A 16,924-nucleotide genomic window follows, 5' to 3' on the forward strand; every position below is an offset into this window, starting at 1 on the left:
AACAGTTTTTTGGTGGAGTCTTTAGGGTTTTCCATATATAATACTGTGTTATCTGTGAAGAATGACAATTTAACTCCTTCCTTTTCTTTTTATTTTTTTAAGACTTTATTTCTTTGAGAGGGAATGAATGAGGGAACACAAGCAGAGGGAGAGGCAGAGGGAGTCCCAGGCCCCAGGATCATGACCTGAGCTGACACCAGGGATGCTTAACCAACTGGCCATGTGCCCTAGTTTAACTTATTCCTTACCATCTTGGATGTCTTTTATTTCTTTTATTTGCCCACTCTGGCTAGAGCTTCCACACATTCCCTGTGTACCTACATCACTGGGATTTTTTTTTATCATAAATGAATGTTGAATCTTGTCAAATGCTCTTTCAGCATATATTGAGATGATCATATGATTTTTATCCTTCATTTTGTTAATGTAAAGTGTCACATTGTTTGATTTGTGGAGGTTGAATCATTCTTGCATCCCTGAAATACCACTTGATTAAAGTACATGATTCTTTTAATGTATTGTTGAATTTGGTTTATTAACATTTTGTTAAAGATTTTTGCATCTATGTTTATTAGGGATATTGGCCTGTATTTTTTTTTTTTTTCTTTTAGTGTTCTTGTCTTGTTTTGTTATCAGGATAATACTGGCCTAGCAAAAATGTATCTGGAGATGTTTTCACCTCTCTTATTTCTGGAAAAAATTGAGAAGAATTGGTGTTAATTCTTCTTAGAATGTTTGGTAGAATTCACCAATGAAGCTACCTGGTTCTAGGTGAGGGGTTTTGGTTTTGATTGCTGATTCAATCTCCTTACTAGTAATCAGTCTGTTCAGTTTTGTTTTTTTTTTTTTTTAAGATTTTATTTATTCATTCATGAGAGACACAGAGAGAAAGAGAGGCAGAGACACAGGCAGAGGGAGAAGCAGGCTCCATGCAGGGAGCCCGACATGGGACTCCATCCCGGGACCCTGGGGTCATGCCCTGGGCTGAAGGCAGCGCTAAACCGCTGAGCCACCTGGGCTGCCCGTTCAGGTTTTCTATCTCTTCATGATTCAGTCTTGAAAGCTTGAATATTTCCAGAAATTTATATTTCTTCTAGGTTGTCCAATTTGTTGAAATATAATTTTTCGTAATAGTCTCTTAAGATCCTTTGTATTTCTGTAGTATCAGGTGGAATGCCTCCTCTTTCATTTCTGATTTCATTTATTTGAGTCCTCTCTCTTTATTTTCTTGGTAAGTCTAGTTAAAGTTTTGTCATTTTGCTTATCTTTCCCAAGATGACTTCATTGGTCATTTCTATTGTCATTTTAGTCTCTATTTCTGCTGTGATCTTTATTATTTTCTTCTTTCTACTAATTTTGGGCTTCATTTGTTCTTTTTCTGGTTTGTCATGGTGTACAATTAGGTTGTTTATTTCAGAGTTTTATTTTGGATGTTTTTAGGCTTCAACATTTTACATATAGAAAACCAGAAGTCTGATAGGTTAAGTTCCAAAGAAGAAAATATAATTCACTACTAGCCACTTTTAAAATGCACTTTTTCCATGTAAATATGTAAAATCCATTTAAAATGACAATATCCTTCTCTCTAGAAACAGAAAAATAAGATGAGATTTCTGGGTTTTTTATTGTCTTTCATATTTAATGGTTAACTGTCATTGAGCAACCAAGGAGGATACAGTGATTATGATAAAAAAAAGATTAGCTATATAAATACAAAGAAAAATATGTCAACCTAATCAGAATTTCATGAAAAAATTAAAATAAAATAGTCATATAATGGATTTTAATGAACTCTAGGATTTGTTGTTTTGCCAGTGGCAAGTATTATTACTCATTAAATATATCTCTTAACTCAATGAACTATGGCAAGAGATGGCTAAGATCAAATTAAACCCTGTTTTCTATGTCTTATAATTAACCTAATGTGTTGAACTGTCATCAGTAACTAAGTTATTCAAACTTACAAATATTATCCTGTAAAAGAAGGACATTAATGAATTCCTCTTAGTCTGCTTCTATTTGGAAATACATAATGATAAAAGACATTCTTCTGAGCAATAATAGGAGCAAAAAAAAAGAAAGAAAGAAAAGGCAATTAATTAATCAAAATGTGAATTTACTGAAAGACAGGACTGGAAGCAGTATGACACTATTGGTACCCTAAATACTAATTATTTCCAGTATCTGCCTAATGAGCAAAAAGAGTTCCAACTTACAAGCTATATGAGTAATCATTAGATCATACAATGTGTGATGCCATTTCTGCATTTGTGAAAATCTCATTCACAAAACAAAAAGACATTTTACAGTCTTTAAAGCCCTCAGTACTATATAAGGCTTTAATGTCTCTTTCAAATGCCTTTAAAATCTATTATAAATACATTAATCCTGCATCTTTATGCAAATCCTATAATTGGTGATGTAAGTGAAAGTGAAATTGTGCTGTGGAGGTGTTAAGCCCTTTTATTCTTTGTGTTTTGTTTCAAATTAAAGTTTTAGTAAGTTTATATTAGACCGTACTCATTGTTCTTCCTGTGTCAGTCCTTTTACATAATATTTGATCTAAATTTTATTGGTTTCATAACTCAGAATGTGCTGTGTGAGAGATCATATTATTTCCTTTCTGAGTTTAAAATAAAATGTGACAAATGGGCTGTATTTACTAGCATTGCTACCACCAAGAATTTGTAAATCTAAACAGTCTAATATTGAGCCCTGCAAGCACTTTATTCCTCAGTAAACTTTCCTAGCCTGTGTGTACAAGAGATAGAAGATGGATGGTATTATTTGTTTGGTGCCCTTAGGAGGAAATTAAATATTTATTAAAAATGTGTTTTTTACTTTGATAACAAATCCAATAAACAAGTGCTTTGATTAATGAATATTAGCATTTCTTATTGTAAGATGTATGGATTACTTATAGCTTGAAGGCAATTTTAGGAATAGCTTTGTGGAAGAGGAAGTGACATTTGTTCTAGCACTGAAGATTTTAAGAAAAACGTTTCTGGAACAGGAGCAAAAATGTTAGATTCTTGATCTAGCACTGACATCTTTTGGCTAAGTGACCTTGGATAGGTCACTCAGTACCTTAAACTCAGTTTCTTTATTTCATAATTAGGATTAAAATAATACTTAAAATATTAATACTTAACAAATTGTGGCATTGTAGAATACCAGGAAAAACATCCATACACTACATATAATGTGTCATTATGTTTCAGATGCAAACCAGTTTTGGCTAAATGGTTTTGCTTGTGAACTGTTCTGTGGCTTTACTAGTATGTATTTTCTCCCCCTTCTTTGATCTTTCATTTTACTTATGGACACAGTATCTTTTGTAAAGTCTTGAATTGTTTTTAAGTGTTTAGGTGGAAGACTGTCTGTACATTAATATAGTAAGAGCTTTGGGGAAAAGAGGGACTTTTATCTTTGTCATCATCATCATCATCGTATACTCAATTTTATAAAAAAATATCTGTACTTCTTGGGGCACCTGGGTGGCTCAATCAGTTAAGCATCTGCCTTCAGCTCAGGTCATGATCCCAGGGTTCTGGGATCTAGGCCTGCATCCCAGGGTCCTGGGGTCTTAATCCCTTTTGCTCCTACCTGCCCCCCCCCCCCCACTGTGCATACTATCTCTCTCTCTCTCTCTTGAATAAATAAGTGAAATCTTAAAAAAAAATATCTGGACTGCTAACGGAATTCCAATTCAAATCTTATCTCTACCTTCTCTACCTTTGAGTAAGTTATTTGTCAATTCTTTGCTCCACTCTTGGTTTTATAAAACAAGGGGGATACCATTTTTTTTAGGGTGAGTGCAAGGGTGAGATGAGAAAATATACCTTGTATGATTCCCTCTAGGTTTTCCTGAATTAATATGAGGGTAGTTTCCAGTACACATTTTGAGAAGTTTACTTTAAGTTCGGATCTTAAATGAGGAGTTAAGAAAAGGATACTTTTTCAATAAATTAGCTCAAAGACTAAAAACTTTCTAATTTATTGGCTTGCTTATTTCAAGGAATATGGAAATTAAATGAAAGAGATTGAAATAATAGTAGATTAATAATATCATTCCATACTTGGGAAGAGGTATAGATTATGAAGCAGAGATTGCTTTTTCTGGAAAAATTCTTGCTGATATCTATGAGTTTTGTTAGTATATTTTAAAATTTGGAGCTCAAAGTCTTATGTCAATAATATTTTAGGAGAATTCAATTTCAGAGTAGATTTATGAAACAAGTATCTTCTTAGATGTTGTTTTCACTGTGGATTCCTTAGAGAAGCTTTGTTTTCCATCGTCCAAAGCTTTATTAAATGATATAATTTGGGTCTCAAAAATGTACTCTGTTGAGTGAAAATACCCTAAGCAGTACTAATTCTGTAATGGATGTATAAAACTGGAGGCAGCTCAATTCTATCTGTGATCCTTGGCATCCAGTGGAATTTTTAATAGAATCTATGCATTTACATCTGCACATCATTTAGCTTAATCTCAAATGCCAAACACAATTTTATTTTCCATAATTTATTAATACTAATTTTGCTTTGGTAAACTAATTATACATATTTTACTAGCAGGGCTGTTCAAGTGAGAGGTTAATTCTTAAAGAATATAACATAAAGTCCACCATATTATATAAAGTGTAATTGGATTTTATCTTAGCTTGAGCTGTCATAGCAAAATACCTAAGACTAGCTTAAACAAGAGAAATATTTTCTCCCTGTTCTGGAGGCTGGGAAATCTAAGATCGAGTTGCTGTCCAGTTTGGATCCTGGTGAGAATTATCTTCCTGGCTTGCAGAGAGGGCTTCTTTTTTCACTGTCCTCCCATGGTGGAGGGTGAACTTTGGTAGCTTTTCCTCTTCTTACAGGGCATCAGCCCTATCCAATTAGAACACTACCTTTATGTCTTCATTTAACCTTTGTCACTTTCTCTCAATAAAGTCTAGTAACATTGGGGGTAGGGCTTTAAAATACTAATTTTAGGCAAGAGGAGCACAAGCATTCAGTTCATAATAGATTTCAAGAGTTCTTTGTGATCTTAAACACTAGTATCAGTTGATAACTATGCATTTTAATTTGAACGTTGTGGGTTTTATTTATATTTAATCAATTATTTATTTAGTGCTAAATATTTAGGCTCTATCCTAGACATGAGAGGATAGAAATGGTGAAATAAGCCCCATCTCAAGGAACTCGTGATCAACATTGTTCTGCAAGATTGAAAGGTGGATGGTTCTATAATAATGCAGATTAACGTATGCACCATACATAGAGCAGAGCAGGCTTCAAACTGCTGACGAAGAGTTGAGAAAGAGTGGCATGGAGAGGAGACAGCATTCTCAGAGATACGGATGGTGATGGTACAATGAGGAAAGTATTATGAATACAAAAGAATGATAAAAAAAAGTTGATAAAATAAGGCAGGGCCATTTGATGAGAGTTATCTGCTGAGTTTTTAGGAGCAATATATAAATATTTATCTTAAAAGTTAGCAATAAGTGCACCCAAACTAAAGAATTGTTATTTTAAATGACCTTTCATTTTAAAAGCTACCATTGGGGATCCCTGGGTGGTGCAGCGGTTTGGCGCCTGCCTTTGGCCCAGGGCGCGATCCTGGAGACCCGGGATCGAATCCCACGTCGGGCTCCCGGTGCATGGAGCCTGCTTCTCCCTCTGCCTGTGTCTCTGCCTCTCTCTCTCTCTCTCTCTCCCTCTGTGACTATCATAAATAAATAAAAAATAAATAAATAAATAAAAAATAAAAGCTACCATTGGGCAGCCCAGGTAGCTCAGCAGTTTAGCACTGCCTTCAGCCAAGGGTGTGATCCTGGAGACCTGGGATCTAGTCCCCCGTCAGCTCCATACATGGAGCCTCCTTCTCCTTCTGCCTGTGTCTGTTCCTCTCTGTCTCTCTGTGTCTCTCATGAGTAAATAAATAAAATCTTAAAAAAAAAGCTACCATTATAATAATTGAAAAAAATTAATGAAGTATAATGTGATTTATCGGCCAACAGTAAAATTATTAATTAAATAACCATCACAATTTTTTTGGTGTTAAGGATATAGTAAGATGGAGACCAATGTAGGTAAAAGAACAATTTTATTAATTCTGAAAAAGTCTAAAATTTATTGAGCTGAGTTTCTATGTGCAAGACACTATGTCCAATGAGTTACATATAGTATCTCATTCCAGGTTTGCCATAACTCTGTAAGAGAGATACTGTTATCTCCATTTTACAGATGAGGAATTTAAGCCTCTGTAAGATTCAGGAATTTAACCAGATTCCCTCATTTAATAAGTGGAATTCCAGTCACATCTATCTGACTTTAAAGTCTACTCACTTTCCATTACTTTACCCTGCTTCTCCTAAGAAAGAGACTTAGGCTAGTTTAACTTACATCAGGTAATTGATTGAGGATTTTAGCTCAGTCACTCTCAGTGGAGAGATTACATGGCACCAGTCTGAACACTAGAAGAGTGTCAGTGGAAAGAGAGTTGGTAAAATGAATATGATATTAACTGCAGTGTTTCCTTTAGTCTTCTAAAAAATGAATGATAATGAGTCACTAATAATCTTTCAAGTTCTTTCTTACTTTTATACTGAGATTTCTGTTTAGGTAAACCCAAAATAATGTTCTCTCTAACATTATAACCTATGATCATATTAAGTGCAAGATATTTTACTATAAAGAAATATATTACTATCATTTTGAATGTTATCTTTAAAAAGGTACACTAAAATTCAGTTTACCTTCCATAGTTTAAGGCCCTGGAATCATCTTCAATTTGCCTTTTTCCCTTTTACCCCTCCCATCCATCCTATCAGTGAGTGCTGGTTGATCTACTTCTAGGTTCCCCATCCCCTCTGTTATCACTTAGGACAAACTTTCACATGGACACTTCTGATATCTCCCTGGATAGTTGCCCTATTCCATACATTCTCATTCACAGTTCTATCAGCTGCTAAACTTATGTTTTAAATATGTAACTAAGACCATATTACTTTATTTTTAAACATCAACCAATAGATTCCCATTCTTAAGATGCAACTGTATTTTTCCAAGGTCTTCTGCTAGACACTGTACACGAGCTGTTTAACTTTTAAATCTCCAGTTGCTCCACTTTTATTATCATTCAATTTGCTGTATCTACATTGGCTTTCATTCCATTCCTCTAATATATCTCACTCATCCTCTAGCTCTTTGTACTTGCCCTTTCTCTGGCTCCAGCCCCCAGTGGTGACTTCCTTCTCTACATTCCAGGCTTAATCTGATATGACTCTTCAGCAAGATCTTCATTTACTGTGCTATGGCTATTTAGTGTTGCCAACTGTTGATCACACCCATCAATCACACTGTATCACTTAATTATACTTATTCCTTTCATGATATTATCACTGTCTAAAATCTTATTACTTATTTATTTACTTGTTTATTGTCAAATTGTCCTGCTAGATTGTCGGCTTTATGAAGAAAGATTGCTTTCTATCCTGTTCACCTTGCTATTCTGAACATCTATGAGCAGTATGTGACACATGTAACAATGAATATTTGTCAAATAAATGAACATATAAGCTTAACCTAATGAATCTAAAATATCTCCTTTAAAATGTCATCTGATAATGTCACTATTTGTTTAAAATCCTAAAGTAGCTCCTATCCTGGTAGAACCACTCTTTAATTTGAGATATGCTATCTCTCATTATTTGTCCTGTGGCTTTCATCTGTTATAACTCTTGCCTTGTTGAACTATGTGCAATTTTCTCTACATAAGGCCAACTACACATCCCTGAATACTGTTCCTTTGAAAAGAAACTGATCAAATTGCTGACTGAAAATTAACCATATCCTCAGTCTGTAGCATCATAAAACATGAGGAATTTATAAAATGCTCAGGTGTGGCTAAGATTTCTAAGTTGTTCCTATTTAATTTTTTTCATTGACACTCCCACCCCTGACCTTTTGGGAAGGAGTTGTTCTCAAATTTTTCTTCTTTTACCCCAATTAAATATTTTAGAAGTTGCTTCTCTTTGTCAGGAGTATTTGGCTAGTGCAAATAAATTTGAATAAAACCTGGGACCAACATTGTCCAAACTAAAATAACCCTTATACTAAATGGGAAACACAATCCAGAAACCAAAACTAATCAAAGTTAAGTCAGTCCTTATTTTGTTCTTTAAAGAAAATGTGTGTTCTTAAGGCAAGTGTAGGGTCCAAGCACAGGCCACTCAAACGTGGGCCACTTTGATATGAAGATTATTTTGAGTTAAAAAACAATTGAAACCCAGTAGAATCAGGAAAAGCACTTTACTTTCTTCTTCCCAACTACCTGAAGAGAATGTAGACAAAGAAACAGCTCTGGGGAGAAAGCTATCACCATAAATATCTACATTATGATAGAAACTAGAAACAGTAGACAGAGAAGAATGGAGCACTATCTGTTTGACCAAAGTCCTCTATGTCCCATTGCTTCTGAGTGGACCAGTAAATGTTTGTTTACCAAGTATTTACTTTTTCATCTTTCTGCGATTTGGATTGTTTCCCTTCAAAATTCCAGAGTCTATCCTCTTCTTAATTCAGAATGACATATATACCTCATTTTTCATAACCATCTTTAGAATTTCCATGTCTCTGTGGATACTCCATATGTACAAAATTAAATTGGATTTTCTCCTATTAATCTATCAAATGTCAATTTGATTCTTAGCCCAGTTAGAAGAACCTCGAAGGGAAAAGGAATTCTTTCTCCCTAACACTAATAAATGTGTCTGATTAGTACTTACTTACTTACTTACTTTATTTATTTATTTAATTTTTTTTAATTTGTTTATTTATTCATGAGAGACACAGACTGAGAGAGAGGCAGAGACACAGGCAGAAGGAGAAGCAGGCTCCACACAGGGAGCCCAACAGGGACTCGATTCTCTCCAGGATCACATCCTGGGCTGAAGGCGGCGCTAAACCTCTGAGCCACTCGGGCTGCCCCAGTACTTACTTCAATATCCTTCACAACAGTGGCAGTTGCTCTCTTTATAAAATGCTTATGTATCTATAATTCTAGATGTTGCACTTTGTTATAGTCTAATCATTTTACGTGTATTAATCATTTAATTCTTGTAATTCCATGAAATAATTATTTTTATAATTTTTAAAGTTAAGCAAGCATTTATCTAGTACTTTTCTTTTTGAGTTGTCTCTTGGGTTGAAAAAAGAATTGAAGAAACTTCAAAGATTTTAAAACTTAGGCTCGAAATGTTATAAAGTATACATATGTTTACGTTCATCCTCTTACCACTATTGGGTTTGATGCTGCAGACTCAAAGGAATATGTTTGCTTGGCACAGTATGCCTAGGTGGATATTTCTGTAATTGGGACAGTGTCAGACATCAAGTCCCATAAGGCAACAGGTGATAAACCTACCTCAGGCATGAGAGAAGAAACCTGAGGCTGGCCAACAGGCTTCTATTCAGTTTCTGTCATGGACTTCTCAATTTAACTTAATTTCTTAAGGACCATGGATATAAATTTCCAGCATTTTAACTCTTAGGAATGGCTTAAATACAGAATTGGCTTCAGTTACATTAGTGTACTAAGACCTAAGCACCGAGGCAACACCATATGGTAGGTAGGACATTCTCAGGTTTTTACAAGATGGCCAGAAATGTGATATGTGGAGAAGCAGGATAGATAGAGCAACAAAACTGGTTTAGACATTGTAGATAAAGGCATCTGAACTATCAAAGGCATATTAAATCGCTTTAAAGGAATCTTTGTTGGATACAGTGGAAGTCTGTGTAGCTATATTGTCAACATCTTTCATTCTAGTGTACATATAAAAATGCATTGTTTTGAAATACACTACTGTGAGAAATTGCATACTTAAAGATAAAAGTGTAGTTTAAAATATTAAATTTTAATACATTCACAATAATCTCTTAAATTTCTTTGAAATAGCCTTAAATTTCATGTTAGCAAAAGTTATAAATTTTTATTGAAATTCTAAAGCAAAGTCAAATGTAGATATACTCAATTGGAGTGGCTGCTTTATTGTTTTCCTCAAATACATGAATATTAAATCCTTTTGAAATCTGATTACATGTACAAAGAATATCATGCAATTTTCCTTTTTTTTTTTTTAAGATTTTATTTATTCACAAGAGACACACAGAGAGAGGTGGAGAAATAGGCAGAGGGAGAAGCAGGCTGTCTGCAGGGATCCTGATGCAGGACTGGATCCAAGGACTCTGGGATCGTGACCTGAGCTGAAGGCAGATGCTCTACCACTGAGCCATCCAGGTATCCCCAATTCTTCTAATTACATTTTGGTAGCCATCAATATTGATAAGAAGAGTAACTACTTTAGACTTTAGTAATGTCTGCATCTGCAGTTATATTACTCACAAAAAAAAAAAAATCAAAAGATAAACACAGTCTTGTCTTAAAACTAACTTGCAAAAGCTAAATTCATACAAATAATTTAAGTCTTACTTCTTTCCTTTCCTATGAAATAATAATTTATTAAGTTAAATTGCTAATGCATGAATTAAAATAATTTGGTTTTAGAATGTTCCTGTTTAGGAGTTTATACATTTGATTCACAGCGGATATAAGGGATATTGTTTTGAAGAAATATGAGTGGTCTTATATTAACTTACAAGTTAAAGATCTTAAATGCATACTAGTTCAGAAAGTAATGATTAATATAAAAATATGACAATACCTTGAGTAGCTCATATTATTGATATTTGAAAGCTATCTGTAGAGATCCCATAATATCTAAAGAATAATAATTATTTTAACAAAAAAAACCACTAATGTAATATAATTAATTACTGTTTTCATTTAGATATATTCCAAACAATGTGTTTAGTTGAATCAAAATACCCTCATATAATGGCAACTTTTGGTTTCTTAAGACACATTGATTGCCATCTTCGTGCTTTTTATATGTGGAACTTAAAGGTCTAATTATAAATAAAATGAAATAAAGTTGATGAAAACTTTGAATTATAAATCTGTAACACATGTTTTATGATAGGATTATAGTGCCCACTGTTATGAATATGTTTTATATTTTAAAATACATAAATAATGCTTCAATTTCATTGCTTAATCAATACATCTTACCATGAAGATTATTGCATTGTTTTATTATGACTACATTAATATTTTATTTATAAGAAATCATAATTAATTTTTTAATAAATTTATTTTTTATTGGTGTTCAGTTTGCCAACATATAGGATAACACCCAGTGCTCATCCCATCAAGTGCCCCCCTCAGTGCCCGTCACCCAGTCACCCCCACCACCCACCCACCTCCCTTTCTACCACCCCTAGTTCGTTTCCCAGAGTTAGGAGTCTCTCATGTTCCGGCTCCCTTTCTGATATTTCCCACTCATTTTTTCTCCTTTCCATTTATTCCCTTTCACTATTATTTATATTCCCCAAATGAATGAGACCATATAATGTTTGTCCTTCTCCGATTGACTTACTTCACTCAGCATAATACCCTCCAGTTCCATCCACGTCGGAGCAAATGGTGGGTATTTGTCATTTCTATTGGCTGAGTAATATTCCATTGTATACATAGACCACAGCTTCTTCATCCATTCATCTTTCGATGGACACTGAGGCTCCTTCCACAGTTTGGCTATTGTGGACGTTGCTGCTATAAACATCGGGGTGCAGGTGTCCCGGCGTTTCACTGCATTTGTATCTTTGGGGTAAATCCCCAGCAGTGCAATTGCTGGGTCGTAGGGCAGGTCTATTTTTAACTCTTTGAGGAACCTCCACACAGTTTTCCAGAGTGGCTGCACCAGTTCACATTCCCACCAACAGTCCAAGAGGGTTCCCCTTTCTCCACATCCTCTCCAACATTTGTGGTTTCCTGCCTTGTTATACTAAGCTAGTAATAGTAAAACACTTTCTTGAGTTCTGTGAATCATTGTAGCAAATTTTCAAGTGGATTGGTAGCAATCAATCAGAAGTACAGGAGACCTGGGAGTTGTTATTAGCATCTGCAGTATGAAGGCAGTTTTGTGGGACGGAATCCTCAACCTGTGGCGTCTACATTAAATCTTGATAGTTAGTTTCAGGATTTAATTGAATTGTAGGACACACACTTGGTGTGCAGAGGGTGAGAGAATTGGTTGATGTGAGGAAAACCCCACACAAAAATGCTGTGAATAAAAACAATTCATAGTGTCTCACACTAAATTCATGTAAATATTGCACCTTTATCAAGAATTAGATGAAAAAAAACTGTTCTTGCTGTTCTTCAAAGGAAAAAAAGGGCCTAGATTAAAAATTACCATACAATCATATCTTTAGAAGATGTATTAGAAGACTAAAATCTAGTCCAAAAAGTCTTCATCTATATTACCGAGAGAAGTGTTTAGTTTGTCCAGCTGTACTTTTTTTTTTTAAGTCAAGCTCTAAAGACACAATAATTGCAAAATTACTGAAACCATATCTTTTCTCCACACCAGTATAAATTGTTTCATACCTAGGTCATTATATGACTGTTACTTTCCAGGTCCAGGATAGCTGTTTTAAAATCTCTTCAGAAAGATAGTATTTTTATAAATATTAAAGAAACTTACTATGTGAATTATGTAAAAAAATAGAAAAACTTAGTTATTTTAACATTTTTTGAAGGAGAATTTTAAACTTGTTTAGCTTAACTCAGTTGTATTATAATTTGAGAAACGGTATCCCCATGTAATCAAATGTTTTAAAAATATGCTTGTGAATGATATTCATATCATTTGACTATAATGATAGAAATTTTATGAAAGTGAAGCATAAACAATAAAACAAAAAATAAACATTTATTCAAATCCTCAAAAAAAGATTTATTGAGTTTATAATTAAAGCAGTATTTCAAATCAATGGGACAAAGATAAATTCTTAAATAACTGGTCTAGAAAATTGGGTAAATTTGAGAGAAAGCGTTTGATTCCCTCCTACATACCCTACACAAAATTGAAGTTTAGAAGAATTGAAGAGAAAAATAGAACAGTTTAAACTACAAAAGTATTCATAAAAAATAAATGCAAATATCTTGAAATTTTTGAAGTTGAAAATGTTTTCTCTCTCTCTCTCTCTCTCTATATATATATATATATATAATTTATTCATTCAGAGAGAGAGAGAGAGAGGCAGAGACACAGGCAGAGGGAGAAGCAGGCTCCATGCAGGGAGCCCAACATGGGACTCGATCCCGGGTCTCCAGGATCACACCCCAGGCTGCAGGCGGCACTAAACCACTGCATCACCAGGGCTGCCCAAAAATGTTATCTTAAGTAAGATAAAAATTAGAATCCATAAAGAAAAAGACTAATAGAGATAATTAGTAATTTTCAGCTTATATTCATCAAAGATGAATAAACAATGCTAATAGACAAATGAGAGGCTAGAACAAATATTTAGAGTGGGTATTACTAACAAAAAGTAAGAATGCATGATATAAAAATTGCTTATAATGCTATGCAAAGAACAGAATTAACCTAGTATGAAAATGTGTAGGGGCGAAATAAATGTGCAATTCTAAAAAAGCCCATAAATTCCAATAAAAATAGAAAAGAATCCAGAATTTCACATACACTTATCAGTGAATACAGTAGATACATGGGGGGGGGGATAAAGGAAGGAATGGGGGGAATAAAGGAAGGAAGAAAGGAGGGAGGGGGGAAAGAAAGAACAAAAGAAAGAAAGAAAGAAAGAAAGAAAGAAAGAAAGAAAGAAAGAAAGAAAGAAAGAAAGAAAAAGAAAGAAAAGAAGAAAGTGATAGATCATACTGCTCATTTTTTGCCAAGAACTGGGGTTGGGATTCCTACAAGCTACACTTCTAGTACAATCAGAATGCAAAATTAGATAATTTAAGAAAGTGCATTCCTTTCACCTCAGCAATTCTACTTTTATAATCCATCTAATAGAAATAAACATATGCACAGAAATATGTGTAAAAGGATGTTTATTGCAACATTATTTGTAATAAAGGAAAACAAACACTCTAACAATTCTTTTTTTTTTTTTTTTTTTTTTATTTTTTTTTTATTATTATTTTTTTTATTGGTGTTCAATTTACTAACATACAGAATAACACCCAGTGCCCGTCACCCATTCACTCCCACCCCCCGCCCTCCTCCCCTTCTACCACCCCTAGTTCGTTTCCCAGAGTTAGCAGTCTTTACGTTCTGTCTCCCTTTCTGATATTTCCCACACATTTCTTCTCCCTTCCCTTATTTTCCCTTTCACTATTATTTATATTCCCCAAATGAATGAGAACATATAATGTTTGTCCTTCTCCGACTGACTTACTTCACTCAGCATAATACCCTCCAGTTCCATCCACGTTGAAGCAAATGGTGGGTATTTGTCATTTCTAATAGCTGAGTAATATTCCATTGTATACATAAACCACATCTTCTTGATCCATTCATCTTTCGTTGGACACCGAGGCTCCTTCCACAGTTTGGCTATCGTGGCCATTGCTGCTAGAAACATCGGGGTGCAGGTGTCCCAGCGTTTCATTGCATTTGTATCTTTGGGGTAAATCCCCAACAGTGCAATTGCTGGGTCGTAGGGCAGGTCTATTTTTAACTGTTTGAGGAACCTCCACACAGTTTTCCACAGTGGCTGCACCAGTTCACATTCCCACCAACAGTGCAAGAGGGTTCCCATTTCTCCACATCCTCTCCAACATTTGTTGTTTCCTGCCTTGTTAATTTTTCCCATTCTCACTGGTGTGAGGTGGTATCTCATTGTGGTTTTGATTTGTATTTCCCTGATGGCAAGTGATGCAGAGCATTTTCTCATGTGCATGTTGGCCATGTCTATGTCTTCTTCTGTGAGATTTCTGTTCATGTCTTTTGCCCATTTCATGATTGGATTGTTTGTTTCTTTGGTGTTGAGTTTAATAAGTTCTTTATAGATCTTGGAAACTAGCCCTTTATCTGATATGTCATTTGCAAATATCTTCTCCCATTCTGTAGGTTGTCTTTGAGTTTTGTTGACTGTATCCTTTGCTGTGCAAAAGCTTCTTATCTTGATGAAGTCCCAATAGTTCATTTTTGCTTTTGTTTCTTTTGCCTTCGTGGATGTATCTTGCAAGAAGTTACTATGGCCGAGTTCAAAAAGGGTGTTGCCTGTGTTCTTCTCTAGGATTTTGATGGAATCTTGTCTCACATTTAGATCTTTCATCCATTTTGAGTTTATCTTTGTGTATGGTGAAAGAGAGTGGTCTAGTTTCATTCTTCTGCATGTGGATGTCCAATTTTCCCAGCACCATTTATTGAAGAGACTGTCTTTCTTCCAATGGATAGTCTTTCCTCCTTTATCGAATATTAGTTGCCCATAAAGTTCAGGGTCCACTTCTGGATTCTCTATTCTGTTCCACTGATCTATGTGTCTGTTTTTGTGCCAGTACCACACTGTCTTGATGACCACAGCTTTGTAGTACAACCTGAAATCTGGCATTGTGATGCCCCCAGATATGGTTTTCTTTTTTAAAATTCCCCTGGCTATTCGGGGTCTTTTCTGATTCCACACAAATCTTAAAATAATTTGTTCTAACTCTCTGAAGAAAGTCCATGGTATTTTGATAGGGATTGCATTAAACGTGTATATTGCCCTGGGTAACATTGACATTTTCACAATATTAATTCTGCCAATCCATGAGCATGGAATATTTTTCCATCTCTTTGTGTCTTCCTCAATTTCTTTCAGAAGTGTTCTATAGTTTTGAGGGTATAGATCCTTTACATCTTTGGTTAGGTTTATTCCTAGGTATCTTATGCTTTTGGGTGCAATTGTAAATGGGATTGACTCCTTAATTTCTCTTTCTTCAGTCTCATTGTTAGTGTATAGAAATGCCACTGACTTCTGGGCATTGATTTTGTATCCTGCCACGCTACCGAATTGCTGTATGAGTTCTAGCAATCTTGGGGTGGAGACTTTTGGGTTTTCTATGTAGAGTATCATGTCATCGGCGAAGAGGGAGAGTTTGACTTCTTCTTTGCCAATTTGAATGCCTTTAATGTCTTTTTGTTGTCTGATTGCTGAGGCTAGGACTTCCAGTACTATGTTGAACAGCAGTGGTGAGAGTGGACATCCCTGTCTTGTTCCTGATCTTAGGGGAAAGGCTCCCAGTGCTTCCCCATTGAGAATGATATTTGCTGTGGGCTTTTCATAGATGGCTTTTAAGATGTCGAGGAATGTTCCCTCTATCCCTACACTCTGAAGAGTTTTGATCAGGAATGGATGCTGTATTTTGTCAAATGCTTTCTCTGCATCCAATGAGAGGATCATATGGTTCTTGGTTTTTCTCTTGCTGATATGATGAATCACATTGATTGTTTTACGGGTGTTGAACCAGCCTTGTGTCCCAGGGATAAATCCTACTTGGTCATGGTGAATAATTTTCTTAATGTACTGTTGGATCCTATTGGCCAGTATCTTGTTGAGAATTTTTGCATCCATGTTCATCAGGGATATTGGTCTGTAATTCTCCTTTTTGGCGGGGTCTTTGTCTGGCTTTGGAATTAAGGTGATGCTGGCTTCATAGAACGAATTTGGAAGTACTCCATCTCTTTCTATCTTTCCAAACAGCTTTAGGAGAATAGGTATGATTTCTTCTTTAAACGTTTGATAAAATTCTCCTGGGAAGCCATCTGGCCCTGGACTCTTGTGTCTTGGGAGGTTTTTGATGACTGCTTCAATTTCCTCCCTGGTTATTGGCCTGTTCAGGTTTTCTATTTCTTCCTGTTCCAGTTTTGGTAGTTTGTGGCTTTCCAGGAATGTGTCCATTTCTTCTAGATTGCCTAATTTATTGGCGTATAGCTGTTCATAATATGTTTTTAAAATCGTTTGTATTTCCTTGGTGTTGGTAGTGATCTCTCCTTTCTCATTCATGATT

General features: G+C 35.1%; 1 long non-coding RNA gene across 1 annotated transcript in view; it reads left to right on the forward strand.

Moving 5' to 3' along the window:
- Positions 1 to 16,924, forward strand: part of LOC144283706 (uncharacterized) — an 87,641-nt gene that overhangs the window by 59,137 nt on the left and 11,580 nt on the right. The window contains exon 2 of the long non-coding RNA XR_013352268.1: positions 10,145 to 10,300. This is a non-coding gene — a long non-coding RNA (uncharacterized LOC144283706). The remainder of the gene's footprint in view (positions 1 to 10,144; positions 10,301 to 16,924) is intronic.

Source organism: Canis aureus, chromosome 14 (genome assembly GCF_053574225.1).
Source record: "Canis aureus isolate CA01 chromosome 14, VMU_Caureus_v.1.0, whole genome shotgun sequence".
NCBI classification, from domain to species: Eukaryota; Metazoa; Chordata; class Mammalia; order Carnivora; family Canidae; genus Canis; species Canis aureus.